At 37.7% G+C, this 13787-nt stretch overlaps 1 long non-coding RNA gene across 3 annotated transcripts in view; it reads left to right on the forward strand.

Annotated features, from left to right (window-relative positions):
• Nucleotides 1-13787, forward strand: part of LOC132437096 (uncharacterized) — a 459886-nt gene that overhangs the window by 407550 nt on the left and 38549 nt on the right. For 2 of the 3 annotated variants that reach the window (XR_009521958.1, XR_009521960.1), the window contains 2 exons: nt 4309-4379; nt 4935-5151. This is a non-coding gene — a long non-coding RNA (uncharacterized lncRNA). Of the gene's footprint in view, nt 1-4308; nt 4423-4934; nt 5152-13787 lie in introns of all 3 variants that reach the window. The other variant, XR_009521959.1, reaches the window with a different exon arrangement.

A 13787-nucleotide genomic window follows, 5' to 3' on the forward strand; every position in this document is an offset into this window, starting at 1 on the left:
AGTGGGAAGCAGCCACATGGCACAGGGATATTGGCTCGGTGCTTTGTGACAGCCTGGAGGGGTGGGATAGGGAGGGTGGGAGGGAGGGAGACGCAACAGGGAAGACATATGGGAACATATGTTTATGTATGACTGATTCACTTTGTTATAAAGCAGAAACTAACACACATTGTAAAGCAATTATACCCCAATAAAGATGTTAAAAAAAAAAAAAAAAAAAGAACCTAGGGACAAGACAGGAATAAAGACACAGACCTACTAGAGAATGGACTTGAGGATATGGGGAGGGGGAACGGTAAGCTGGGACAAAGTGAGAGAGTGGCATGGACATATATACACTACCAAACGTAAAATAGATAGCTAGTGGGAAGCAGCTGCATAGCACAGGGAGATCAGCTTGGTGCTTTGTGACCACCTAGAGGGGTTGTAGGGAGGGTGGGAAGGAGGGAAACGCAAGAGGGAAGAGATATGGGGATATATGTATATGTATAACTGATTCACTTAGTTATAAAGCAGAAACTAACACACCATTGTAAAGCAATTATACTCCAATAAAGATGTTAAAAAAAAAAAAGCCTGTGGCCTTTGTGAAAATGTTCTTCCTTGCCCCGTATTGCATTATTGATTTGTTTCACATTTAAAGGAAAACACTAAACAATTGCTTTTTTTAGGAAGAGAAAATGCGTATTAAAGATTCAGTTTAGCTTTGAATACCTTGATAGGATACTGATAACTTTAAAGGCAAAACAGAATACAACATAGGATATCTTTGCTTTTCTCCCCTAAGACATCATTAGGCTTCATTAAATTATTGTAAAACTGTACAAAGTGAATTTTAGAGTTATGTTTCTAGTATTGAGTACTAATATTGAGGCAAAGTAATATTTTCAAGTAGAAAATTTAATATTAGCCACAAATAATTCCTACTTCTTCAACTCTCTGCAGATTCCAGTAGGAGATTCTTGAAAACAAATTTTTTTTTTGTCAAAATGACAGAGGTCAGGTTCACCTCTTTTTCTCTTTGGAAAAGTGGTGTTACATGAACAGCATTCTTTTCTGAATACAGTTCACTAGTATACCATGGTTTACACATGATGAAAGTTAAAATAAGGTTACAAAATGTTTTATGCACTTGAGATATATAGATTTAATTTCATTAACTCAATAGTGCTTATTCAGGGAGTTGTTTTAAAGTTTTATTTAAAATATGATTTGGGGTAAATATTTGCTGTGTCTTCACTGTAAATGACAAATTAATTTTTACGTGGTTTAACTTACTTGAAAAAGTCTCTTGAGGTAATATGTAGACTTTAGGATTACAAGACACACACACACACACACACACACACACACACATACTAATAGGGAGATTGAAATCGATTGTTAAAGTAATGGTTTGGGATTCCCAAACTAATACTAATCTATATAGCATCTTTGTTTGGATTGAAAAAAAGTGACCTTTCCCAAAAGTAATTTTATTTTCTGTGTCCAAGCCCTACACGTCTTTATTTTGTGAGTATATTTTGAGATTGACTGATTTCTTTAACGCTAATAGAGATATTTGTATTCGTTTTGTAGTTAGTTTTGATTACTTATTTTTTTTCTAGAAAATGTGTCATTCTTCCTAATTCTATTAAGTTTAGTAAGTTTTCTTTTTTTAACTTTTAAGACGAGCATTTAGCTCATTTATGGTTAGTCATTTTGTTTTCTAACATGTTGTATTCTAGGCGGTACATTTCTCCCTAAATACCTCCTGATTAACAGAATCCCATGGGTTTTATAACAAACTGCTTTTGTTGTAGGGCAGTTTCAAACATTTCCTAAATTTCAATTCAAATTTAGTTTCTGATCTGTGAAATAAGTATTTATTTATTTTGTTACCAAATGTATAATTTCAGTTCTCTTCTTGTTTTCTTTTTATGACAGTATGATTATGAAATAAGGTTTATGTGCCAATTCTTAGCTATTCAAAACTTTTTATGGAAATTTAATAAATGCATCATATGTGCTTCCAAATAAATTGTATTCTATACTTATTGGCTGCAGTGTTCTATATGTGTACATTAGATCATGCTTCTTATTTGTGTAGTAAATCTTTTTATATATATATATTTTTTAATTTTATTTAATTTTATTTTTTTCTTTGCAGCACACGGGCCTCTCACTGTTGTGGCCTCTCCCGCCTCGGAGCACAGGCTCCGGATGCACAGGCCCAGCGGCCATGGCTCACGGGCCCAGCCGCTCTGCGGCATGTGGGATCCTCCCAGACCAGGGCACAAACCCACGTCCCCTGCATTGGCAGGAGGACTCTCAACCACTGCGCCACCAGGGAAGCCCTCTTTTTATATATTTTGAGAGGGATTTTTTTTTGTTTTTTTTTGTTTTGTTTTTGTTTTTTGGTCAACTTGATCTATCAGCTTCTGAGGGGAGTATTTTAAAAACCCCCAGTCTGCCTACTAATTTTTCCACTTCTTATTTTTTTTGCTTTATAAATGTTAAGACTTTGTACACAGCTTAGGATTGTTACATCCTTACATGAATTTATCCTTATATTATCTCATATGATTAAATAATTACCTCAAAAATGCTTTGCGGGACATAGAGCCAGTTTGAGTAGATATTAATATTACTAAGCCATATTCTTGCTATCATTTTCGGTATTAGTAGTAGTTGCATTTTCTACTTAATGTGCACAGAGGTATACTGGTAAATGTTTAAAAACTGGCTCTCTGTAACAAAATCTCTAATTTGTAACATTTGCTTATTTCCCTGGTGTAAATACTCTCTGTGTGGCATAATGCAAGCAATCAACATGAAAGAACTGAAGCTGATGTGAAGACTTGTGCACAGCAGCTCTGGAGAGCTCTTGAGAGACTTTGTAACCTGGCTCTATCACATTACTGACAATACATTTTCTTTCTTTTTTCTCCTTTCCTTCCTTGTATTGGATTGACCAGATTTTTAAAATTCTCTTCCTTTTCCTTTACTGGAATGGAAGTTATACCTTTTATGTTATTAACTCTGTGATTACCCTTGAATTTTTTGCCATGCAGATTGATTTAAAAACTAACCAAGGGCTTCCCTGGTGGCGCAGTGGTTGAGAGTCCGCCTGCCGATTCAGGGGACACGGGTTCGTGCCCCGGTCCGGGAAGATCCCACATGCCGCGGAGCGGCTGGGCCCGTGAGCCATGGCCACTGAGCCTGCGCGTCCGGAGCCTGTGCGCTGCAACGGGAGAGGCCGCAACAGTGAGAGACCCGCGTACTGCAAAAACAAACAAACAAAAACTAACCAATATCTCTTATCTTCTTGAATAATCTAAGGTATCTTAGGTTGCTTTAGTTCTGATCCCTTTTCCCTACTTTCATGTCATTCCTGTCTTGTATTTTAGTTCATGCTTTTTAAGCCTCTCCAAATTAGTCAAAATATCATTATTTAAGAATTTTAAGCTATGTTTTCCAGTGCCTCCTTGAGTTGTCATTATCATGTATATAGCAGCTGTTTTTAAACTGTGTTCTGTGGTTCCCATTGAGATCATAAAGGTGTCCTAGGGGCTGCTAATGTAGATGTGAGAGAGGCCAGATAGGCAGTGTTCAAAGTTTCCACCTCAGTTCTAAACATCTGCCTCTTTTTGGCTGTTTTATTCCTAATACTCTTTTTTCAACTGAGATATAAGGAAAATACAATAAAAATCATAAATGTTTGTATAGAGTTTGAACAAACGTATATACAGCCATGTAACCGCTACCCTGTAAAGGATAAAACCATCATTCAGCACGTGAAACACACACACATACACACACAGCTGAACTTCCTGCTTTCTTCAGGTGGGGGAACTATGTTGGTCAGGCACTGTCTCTAAGCAAAGCAGAATGCAGTCTTCCATAGCGCGTTTGGGAAGCATGACATTCAATAATTAATGTCACTGCAGTTCAGACATGTGAATGATTTACCATTACTGTAGGTGGATAAGACTTTCGGTGACTGGCTGGCACTCAGAATCATGTTCAGTGGAATGAGCCTCTTCCTGATGGGCTGCCTTTCAGAAGTGAAGGGCTTTTCTGTTTGGTTGCCTTGCCTAACCATGTTTACTGGAGTGAGTTGTCATTGGTTGATTAAGTACATTTAAAACTGGCTCTAGGGGTTAATTTTTATGATGACTAAAAGGCTGTCATTTATTTATTGAGGAAGTTAAAAATGAGTTCTGATTGCTCTTTTTAGCAAGGCAACAGAAGATCAGTTTTTTTGGTTTGCTTTTTTCTACAATGCAGGACATTTTCTATTCACAGTTCTTTTTGGTTCTTTCACAGCCAACAGGAGTAAAGCCCATCATGAATTGCTCAGCTCTTCCCCGGTGTAGTTGATTCTCCTTGAAGATGAGGTTTGTTTTCAGATCTCCTTTAAGATGAAGTTTGTTTGTGCAGGTATGATTTTTGGTTAGATAATTGATCAGCATGATTATATTATTCTGCTGTTGTCTTTGAGCTGTTTGTTGAATCACCTATCAGGACAGAAACTGCATACAAGCATTTAAGTTTATGGACAACGGATATTAAACAACTGTGAGAAAAACAAAAATAACTACGGGATGGAAAGGCACTGTAGAAATAATCCAAGGTTTTTCTAGGTTGCCCAAGAAAGCAGATCCCAGTGACTCTCTGAGTCTACTTTAGGTAGCCAGGTTGACTTTCTTTTTCATTTAGATATAGATTGATTCATTTTACGAGTAGTGTTAATTCAGATACAATAGAATAAGTTAGTAACAGCACAGATTTTCCCTGAGGAGCTAAAAGAAAATCCTATGTTGTCCAATGATTTATATAAGGAATTTAAACTTATTTTTGTGCTATATTACTTATTACAATATTCAAATTATAGAACAGACTTTTTATGCCTACCTAGAGTTGCCTAACTACTCTGTGGTCTGTTCCACTAGTTATTATTTCTCTACAAAGAACTTCACAACTTTGGGATCTTTATAAATCTGAAGGCCAACAGAAGATATTCGGGAGTCATCCACTTGGGGAAGCCTAACTAATAGACTTGCAGAACAAAAAGCTGTGGTTCTCTGTGAACACTGAAGAGCATTGCTTTTCACACAAGATGAAGAATACAGGTGCTTCCTGAGAGAAGTGAACAACTTTTGTGAAGCTGTAAGTATATTGTTTTTAAGGACAGTCATATTTGCATCCCCAAAATATCTTATCCCCTTTTTCTGGTGCCCTAAACTTGTATTATCTACAAGAGATTCATTATTAGTAAAGTCAGTGTAACATACCTTAACTTAGTTTTTTTTTAAATTAGATGACCAGCAATCACTTGGAAGAGCTATTAAAGAGTTATGGTGGTAATTGGTTCTAGTATATTTTAAAAATAAGCAAGTTTATATTATTATAAGAGGAACATGGTAGGAAAAATCAGAAGTGTATAAACTTGTAAGGAAAAAGACACAAATAAAAGGATAATAAAAGTGTGCAAAGGAAAGTGTAACAATCAGTGGTTTCAGGTATTTAGGAGGATCTGGTTTTGGTGGTGTTGAATGTAAGCTCTGTCCTGTCCATTGCCATTATTTATTCTGAGGATCTTGGGTTAGCCATAGACTTTTGTGGGGTTTCCTGAAAATCTTCCACTATTAGGACTTAATTAGTATAACTTACCAATTCCAGTTAAAATGCTTTCTGTTATTCTAGCGGTTTCACAGTAATGAAGACAGTGAATATTTTTGAGCAGGGGGCAAATCCTTGTAGAATTCATGAATAACTGCTGGTAAAATGGCCCCCTTTTACTGAATAGAATGGTTAAAATGTTCTACATTGAGAATAGGGTATTCAGTCTTTTAGCTACAATCTGTGCTGTGGTTGTTTTAACAAGGGAGTATTTCAACCCTCCAGAAAATAAGCATACTATTATTTGTGCATATTCATCACCCAGAGGGAAGTCATTTTATAAAATTCAGTTAAAAATGCTCAAATGTTCTCTCAGAGCATGGTTCCAGTCTATGCCTTGCTTTTACACTTTCTCCCAGAATTATGTTACCTGTGGATGAGGCTGTATTTTGTTATCCTTAAATATTTTATCCATCAGTGTTTTTAATATTGTGGACATTTTCCCCTTACTGGGATGGATCGGATCATCTGGTGGAGAATTTTGACAAGTGTTCATTTCAAGTTTCATCGGATGCTACCTCGTGATCATCCTGGCTTTGCCTGATCTTAGCCACGTGGGTCTTCCCATATGAGAGCTCCCTCTGTTTCTTTTCATAATTTAGAAAACAAATTTAGGGTACCTAGGATGGAATATCTGAACCCCTCCATGGATTTGACAAGTTCCATGGGTGGTTTCCATGAAAGGACTTCAGTCAGAGCAGACTTTTTAGCAGAATGGTCGGCTAAAGCATCTCCTCTACGTGCTGTTTTCATTGTATTCTTCTTTCAGGATGGTGTTTTTGTTTGCTTTGTTTTTCATGAAGATACTTTTGTTCTGATTCTATTTATTCACAGCTGCTATCATTATTTTTAGTTACTTGACATGTCCTAGAGAGGGCCACCACTGAGTGACCCGAATAGATTTGACTTCTGGTAAAGAATGGATCTTACAAGATGGAATAGACTAACTGTTGTATGTGAACGTGGTATTTCTTCATTTAATTAAAAAAAATAAAGCCAACCATCATAATTAGCACAACAAGAACAAGAACAGCAAACCAGGATTTATTTAAAAATGTCCAAATGATATGTTCTTGTTATGGAAACTGATAGAATTCAGAAACCAATCAGGAGATCCTCCTGCATTGGGGAGGGTAAAGGAATTGCTGAAATGATCTTATACCAGTCCAGGTGGAACCATCATATTTAATGGGAATTAAAGTATGATATATGAACATTTCTTTTACTAATTTAAAGACTGTAATTGCTCTAAACTTAAATATGCCAAAGTTTAGGGAACTAATAATTTAGCCCAGAAGGTATGCAGAGAACAAATATAAACACATGTGTTTTGGAAGACTATATATATATATATATATATATGTATATGCACTTCATTGAAAATGACATCCTAGTATGCTTAATATAAATTGTAGAAAGGTCCCCATTGTTTTCTTTTTGTCAAAAATCTCTAGAACATAAACAATAATGATATTCTCCTTATAATGAGCTCACAAATCCTCACAAAGATATATACAAGCATACACACATATACAGTGTTTTGATAATTCTGAGAAATATTTCCTTATTTTGCTGTTAGTTGGGAAAAAATATTTTCTACTATTAATTCACATCTCATGGAATTGTAAAGAATTTTTCATATCATGGAGAGATGTAGCATGCACCTGCAGTATTTAGCCCATGTATTTGCATGAATCTTTTCCCTCCTCAGTAATATTAATAAATAGATCTCTCTAACAAACCCACTGTAAATCTGTTTTCTAACACTAGTAAATTTTATATTTTAAATTGTTAGTCTTAAACTAAGATGATTACATATAGGTATGATAACATTGTACACTTTAAACTTGACACAGCTTGTTTTTTTTGATATCCCATATTATTTACCCTTCTCCCCCAAACTAAAGGAAAATATAAACAACAATGCATAAACAAAAGCTATGGCACTTTGTGGAAATACTACTATCCTCTTTTTCTTTGTAGTTAGAATAATTATCATAATTTGTAATGCAGGGATTCTTCTATCTTATAGAAGAATATTTTCTTCTTATAGAAGAATATTTTCATGAATAATATATGAATAGTTCTAATTCTTTCACTGCAAAATAAGTCCTTCAGGAATCAGTAGCAATGATTACTTAGTGTCAAAATGTGTTAGTAAAAACAATATGGCCATATCATAAGAAAATTTTTTAAGTTCTCAAACATCTAGCTCAAGGTTTCAGTATGTTTTACCCTCGAACCCTTGGTGTCATGGTGAAAACATGAAAAGATCTATAAGCAGGGCTGTGCTGACCCAGGTGGGTGTGGGTGAGGGTGACGTGGCCGTCCTCCACTGGGGAGGATAGTGTGAAAAGCACTAGTTCAAAAGGTTCAAGCTTTCAGCTAAAAACGTAATGCTGCAAGAGTGAAGTAGTGTTAGCAAAAGTTACAGAGCCTGGAAATTATTGCAGAAGCATCTGGAATTCATTAGAGGATCTTCAAATTTTCAGTAGCTTATGAATTATGTGAAGGGAATTGAGGTAGAAGAGGGAGATGAATTTAAAAGGAATGGCTTTTCCTTTGCACAGTTAGAGTTAATTCATCATAAAACAGTGTTAAATTTACACAGCAAAATTTGGAGACCAAGATTTTTAAACTGTAAACTTAAAATCGTGATTTGTGTTAGTGAGTTCCAGAGTCCTCCCAAAAAAATTCAACAAGGGATTGATTATCCCGGATGAGTTCCTTTACTTGAAATTGCTTCTCAAATTATTTAGAATGCTACCAATTGCTTAATGCAGCACAGGTTAGGTAATTTGGATTTTAACTCAGAGAACAAGGTGGAAAAAGAGCCCTATAGAACATTGCTGGCATCTGAGAGGGCAGAACAGGGGCAGGAGATGGCAGCGCAGGGCAGTGTCAGGAAGAGAGAGTCCAGGTAAGATGTCACCTCAGCAGAGCACTAGGTCAGACCTCAATGGAGTTTGAATTTTGTATTCAAGAAGTGTGCCCTTGGTGCTATTTCTTACTTGTTTCATAATCGGTAAAATAAAGTGGGGATAATAATTGAAGAAGACTTGTAGGTTCTACTGTGAAGATAGAAGACAGAACAGTGTGAAGTATCACTTCTGGTATGGCTATTACCCAAAAGGAAGGCAGAAAGACTGAAATAGGACTGGAGGGCATTGGAGATACATTTCATTCACTTTGCAATTTTGTTTGAGTCTGACTTCCCAAAGAAGAAATATTCGGGAATTCTGTTTTCTAATATCAAATGCAATGGGGAAGGATGCACAATAATATGGAACTGATCTAGAAAAGTTTGTGGTGGACAGTCCCCCAACTTGAAGATAATTGGGAAAACAAAAGAAAAACAAGATCAAAAGTCAATTCAAAGAAATCAGAAAAACTGAGTGCTTTGGTGGAAAAAAAGCACCCCCCACTAAGACATTTGTATATTTCCACTTTGGAGGACTAATGTGACAAACTCAATATGCTGTTGTACAGGATATCAGTCTCTTCAGAATCTCATATCCAGGCTTCTGGGTGGCCTCTGTAGGAGTATTCCCAGGTGTCTTGGGTACATAACCCATTGCCTGCTTCCTGTGACCTGCCCTTGAATAAAATCACCACTTAGTAACCCATTATGGATGAAGTATATATTTTCCCCACAAAACAGTTTAATGTCGTTTACCAACTCTTATGCTCCTCCTTTGGGATCAAAGAAATATTTGATGTCACTATATCTGAGATAAGAAGTATTATCACACATGGCAATGCCAAGCCCTTCATAGATTTGGCATTAAGATATGCCCTAGTCCTTAATTCGTCCAGGTTAAAAAGTCAGTGTACTTAGAAACCAATTTAGAGCAATTCTCATTTTTTCCTCTATCCCACTGAAAAGTCCTCAGAGACACAATGGTAAACCTGCTATATGAAAAATTGACTATTCAGCCTGTGATTCTCTTTTAATAGAAACTGTACAATGTTGAGCTAAAAAAAATATTCTTTGCTTCTAACCTAGAGGGAATGAGCTTAAGCTTAGGGACAAAGGATGGCAGGAAATGTTTAGAATACTTTTCCCAGATGGTAGGGTTTACTGGAAGCCGGGCACAAGTTTTCTGCCCTCTATATTGCTGTAAGTCTACATCATTTAGGTCAAGTGGGAAATTAATGAATTGCCCAGTGTCCATCCTTTAGCACAACTACATCAGCCTCTTCTTTTCTCATACACAAAAATCCTCTTGTAAAATGACAACTGATTTCCATTGCGGGTTTAGATATGTTTCATGTTATCACCAAAACTTTGTAAATAATAGCTTTTATTCTTGGAATAAAATTTGTTTTAATCTCATAAATTTAGTGTTATGTTTGAAAATCATGAAGGGTCTGGAGCCCATTTTCTACATTTTTCTTTGGGAAGTGATATACCTCAATGATATTTGCATTTTGGGGGCTCTATTAAGATGCTTGGCTATAATGTTTGCAACGGCCAAAGTTTTCTTTTTTTAATTTCAAAAACAGTAAAATATGATGCAAATATAAGAATTGTTTCTTGAGAACACAAATATGTATCTTGAAGACATTAAAAAATTGCAAAAAAAAATCAGTTTGTTCAGTTAAATCATACTTGTAGTAAAACAATCGAAATTTGTATTACTGTTTAGAAAGGCTGTACTACTAAAGCAGAAAATTGGAAAAAGCTACCATCGGTGGGGTTTGGGGAGGGACTCTGCACCATTCATTTTATATAGTTGACCTGAAAATAAATGAAGTCTTAGAATCATCTAGGAGATTATGGCACTAATAAATGTCTCTGTCTTCCTCTTGAATAATCTACAGAATCTTAGGTTGCTGTAATTTTGATCAAAAACACAAAACTTGAATCCATTGCATTGCATATTTGTTGAAAATGAATAAGCCGGGACCTTCAAGATGGCGGAGGAGTAAGACATGGAGATAACCTTCCTCCCCACAAATACATCAAAAATACATCTACATGTGGAACAACCCCTAAAAACACCTATTTAATCCTGACAGAAGACCTCAGACTTCCCAAAAGGGAAGAAACTCCCCACGTACCTGGATAGGGCAAAAGAAAACAGAAAAAACAGAGACAAAAGAATAGGGACGGCACCTGCACCAGTGGGAGGGAGCTGTGAAGGAGGAAAGGTTTCCACACACTAGGAAGACCCTTCACTGGTGGAGATGGGGGATGGGGGTAAGCTTTGGAGCCACAGAGAAGAGCACAGCAACAGAGGTACAGAGGACAAAGTGGAGAGATTCCTGCATAGAGGATTGGTGCCAACCAGCACTGATGAGTCTGAGAGACTTGTCTTACCCGCCAGGGAGGGTGGGGGCTGGGAGCTGAGGCTCAGGCTATGGAGGTCAGACCCCAGGGAGAGGACTGGGGTTGGCTGCGTGAACACAGCCTGAAGGAGGCTAGTGTGCCACAGCTAGCCAGGAGGGAGTCCGGGAAAAAGTCTGTACCTGCCTAAGAGGCAAGAGACCATTGTTTTGGGGTGCACGAGGAGAAAGGATTCAGAGCACTGCCTAAACGAGCTCCAGAGATGGGCACGAGCCACAGCTATCAGTGCGCACCACAGAGATAGGCATGAAACACTAAGGCTGCATCTGCAGCCACCAAGAAGCCTGTGTGCAAGCACAGGTCACTATCCACACCTCCCCTCCTGGGAGCCTGTGCAGCCCGCCACTGCCAGAGTCCAGTGATCCAGGGACAAATTCTCCAGGAGAACACACGGTGCAACTCAGGCTGTTGCAAGGTCACACTGGCCTCTGCCACTGCAGGCTCGCCCCACATTCCATCCTGCTCCCTCCCTGCAGCCTGAGTGAGCAAGAGCCCCCTAAGCAGCCACTCCTTTAATCGCATCCTGTCTGAGTGAAGAACAGATGCAGGAGGGAAACCTGCACACAGAGGCAGGGCCAAATCCAAGCTGAACCCCAGGAACTGTGCAGAAAAAAGAAGAGAAAGGAAAATTTTTCTGTGCAGCCTCAGAAACAGTGGATTAAATCTCCACAGTCAACTTGATCTACACTGCATCTCTGGAATACCTGAATAGAAAACGAATAATCCCTAAATTGAGGCAATGGACTTTGGGAGCAACTGTAGACATGGGGTTTGCTGTATGTGACTAACTAGTTCCTGATTTATATGTTTATTTTAGTTTAGTTTTTAGCACTTGTTATCATTGGTGGAATTGTTTTGGTTGCTCTCTACTTCTTTTAATTACTTTTTTATTTTTTATTTGAATATTATTTTTTAAGTTTTAATTTTAATAACTTTTATTTTATTTTATTATTTTTCTTTTCTCCCTTTGCTTCTGAGCTGTGTGGCTGACAGGGTCTTGGTGCACCAGCCGGGTGTCAGGCCTGAGCCTCAGAGGTGGGAGAGCCGAGTTCAGGACAAAGGACCACCAGAGACATTCTGGCCCACAGATATCAATCAGTGAGAGCTCTCCCAGAGATCTCCATCCCAACGCTAAGACCTAGTTCCACTCAACGACTAGTAAGCTCCAGTGCTGGACATCCCATGCCAAACAACTAGCAAGACAGGAACACAAACCACACCCATTAGCAGAGAGGCTGCCTAAAATTATAATAAGTTCACAGACACCCCAAAACACACCACTGGACTCAGTCCGCCCACCAGAAAGACAAGAACCAGCCTCATCCACCAGAACACAGGCACCAGTCCCCTCCACCGGGAGGCACACAACCCACTGAACCAACTTTACACACTGGGGCAGACACCAAAAATAAAGGGAACAACAAATCTGCAGCCTGGGAAAGTGAGACCCCAAACACAGTAAGTTAAGCAAAATGAGAAGACAGAGAAATACAGAGTAGATGAAGGAGCAAGGTAAAAACCCACCAGACCAAACAAATGAAGAGGAAATAGGCAGTCTACCTGAAAAAGAATTCAGAGTAGTGATAGCACAGATGATCCAAAATCTTGAAAATAGAATGGAGAAAAAACAAGAAACGTTTAACAAGGAACTAGAAGAACTAAAGAGCAAACAAATAGTGATGAACAACACAATAAATGAAATTAGAAATTATTTAGAAGGAATCAATAGCAGATTAACTGAGGCAGAAGAATGGATAAGTGACCTGGAATATAAAATAGTGGAAATAACTACCACAGAGCAGAATAAAGAAAGAAGAATGAAAAGAATTGAGGACAGTCTCACAGACCTTGGGACAACATTAAAGGCACCAACATTTGAATTACAGGGGTCCCAGAAGAAGAAGAGAAAAAGAAAAGGACTGAGAAAACATTTGAAGAGATTATAGTTGAAAACTTCCCTAATATGGGAAAGGAAATAGTCAATCAAATCCAGGAAGCACATAGAGTCCCATACAGGATAAATCCAAGGAGAAACACTCCAAGACACATATTAATCAAACTATCAAAAATTAAATACAAAGAAAAATACTAAAAGCAGCAAGGGAAAAGCAACAAATAACATACAAGGGAATCTCCATAAGGTTAACAGCTTATCTTTTAGCAGAAACTCTGCAAGCCAGAAGGGAGTGGTAGGCCATATTTAAAGTGATGAAATGGAAAAACCTACAACCAAGATTATTCTACCCAGCAAGGATCTCATTCAGATTCGACGGAGAGACTAATACCTTTACAGACAAGCAAAAGCTAAGAGAATCAGCACCACCAGACCAGCTTTACAACAAATGCTAAAGGAACTTCTCTAGGTGAGAAACACAGGAGAAGGAAAAGAGCTACAATAACCAACCCAAAACAAATAAGAAAATGTTAATAGGAACATACATATTGATAACTACCTTAAAAGAAAATGGATTAAATGCTCCAACCAAAAGACATAGACTGCCTGAATGGATACAAAAACAAGACCCATATATATGCTGTCTACAACAGACGCAATTCAGACCTAGGGACACATACAGACTGAAAGTGAGGGGATGGAAAAAGATATTCCATGCAAATAGAAATCCAAAGAAAGCTGAAGTAGCAATTCTCATATCAGACAAAATAGACTTTAAAATAAAGACTATTACAAGAGACACAGAAGGACACTACAGAATGATCAAGGGGTCAACTGAAGAAGAAATAACAACTGTAAATATTTATACACCCAACATAG

This window comes from Delphinus delphis, chromosome 14, assembly GCF_949987515.2.
Source record: "Delphinus delphis chromosome 14, mDelDel1.2, whole genome shotgun sequence".
Lineage (NCBI taxonomy): Eukaryota > Metazoa > Chordata > Mammalia > Artiodactyla > Delphinidae > Delphinus > Delphinus delphis.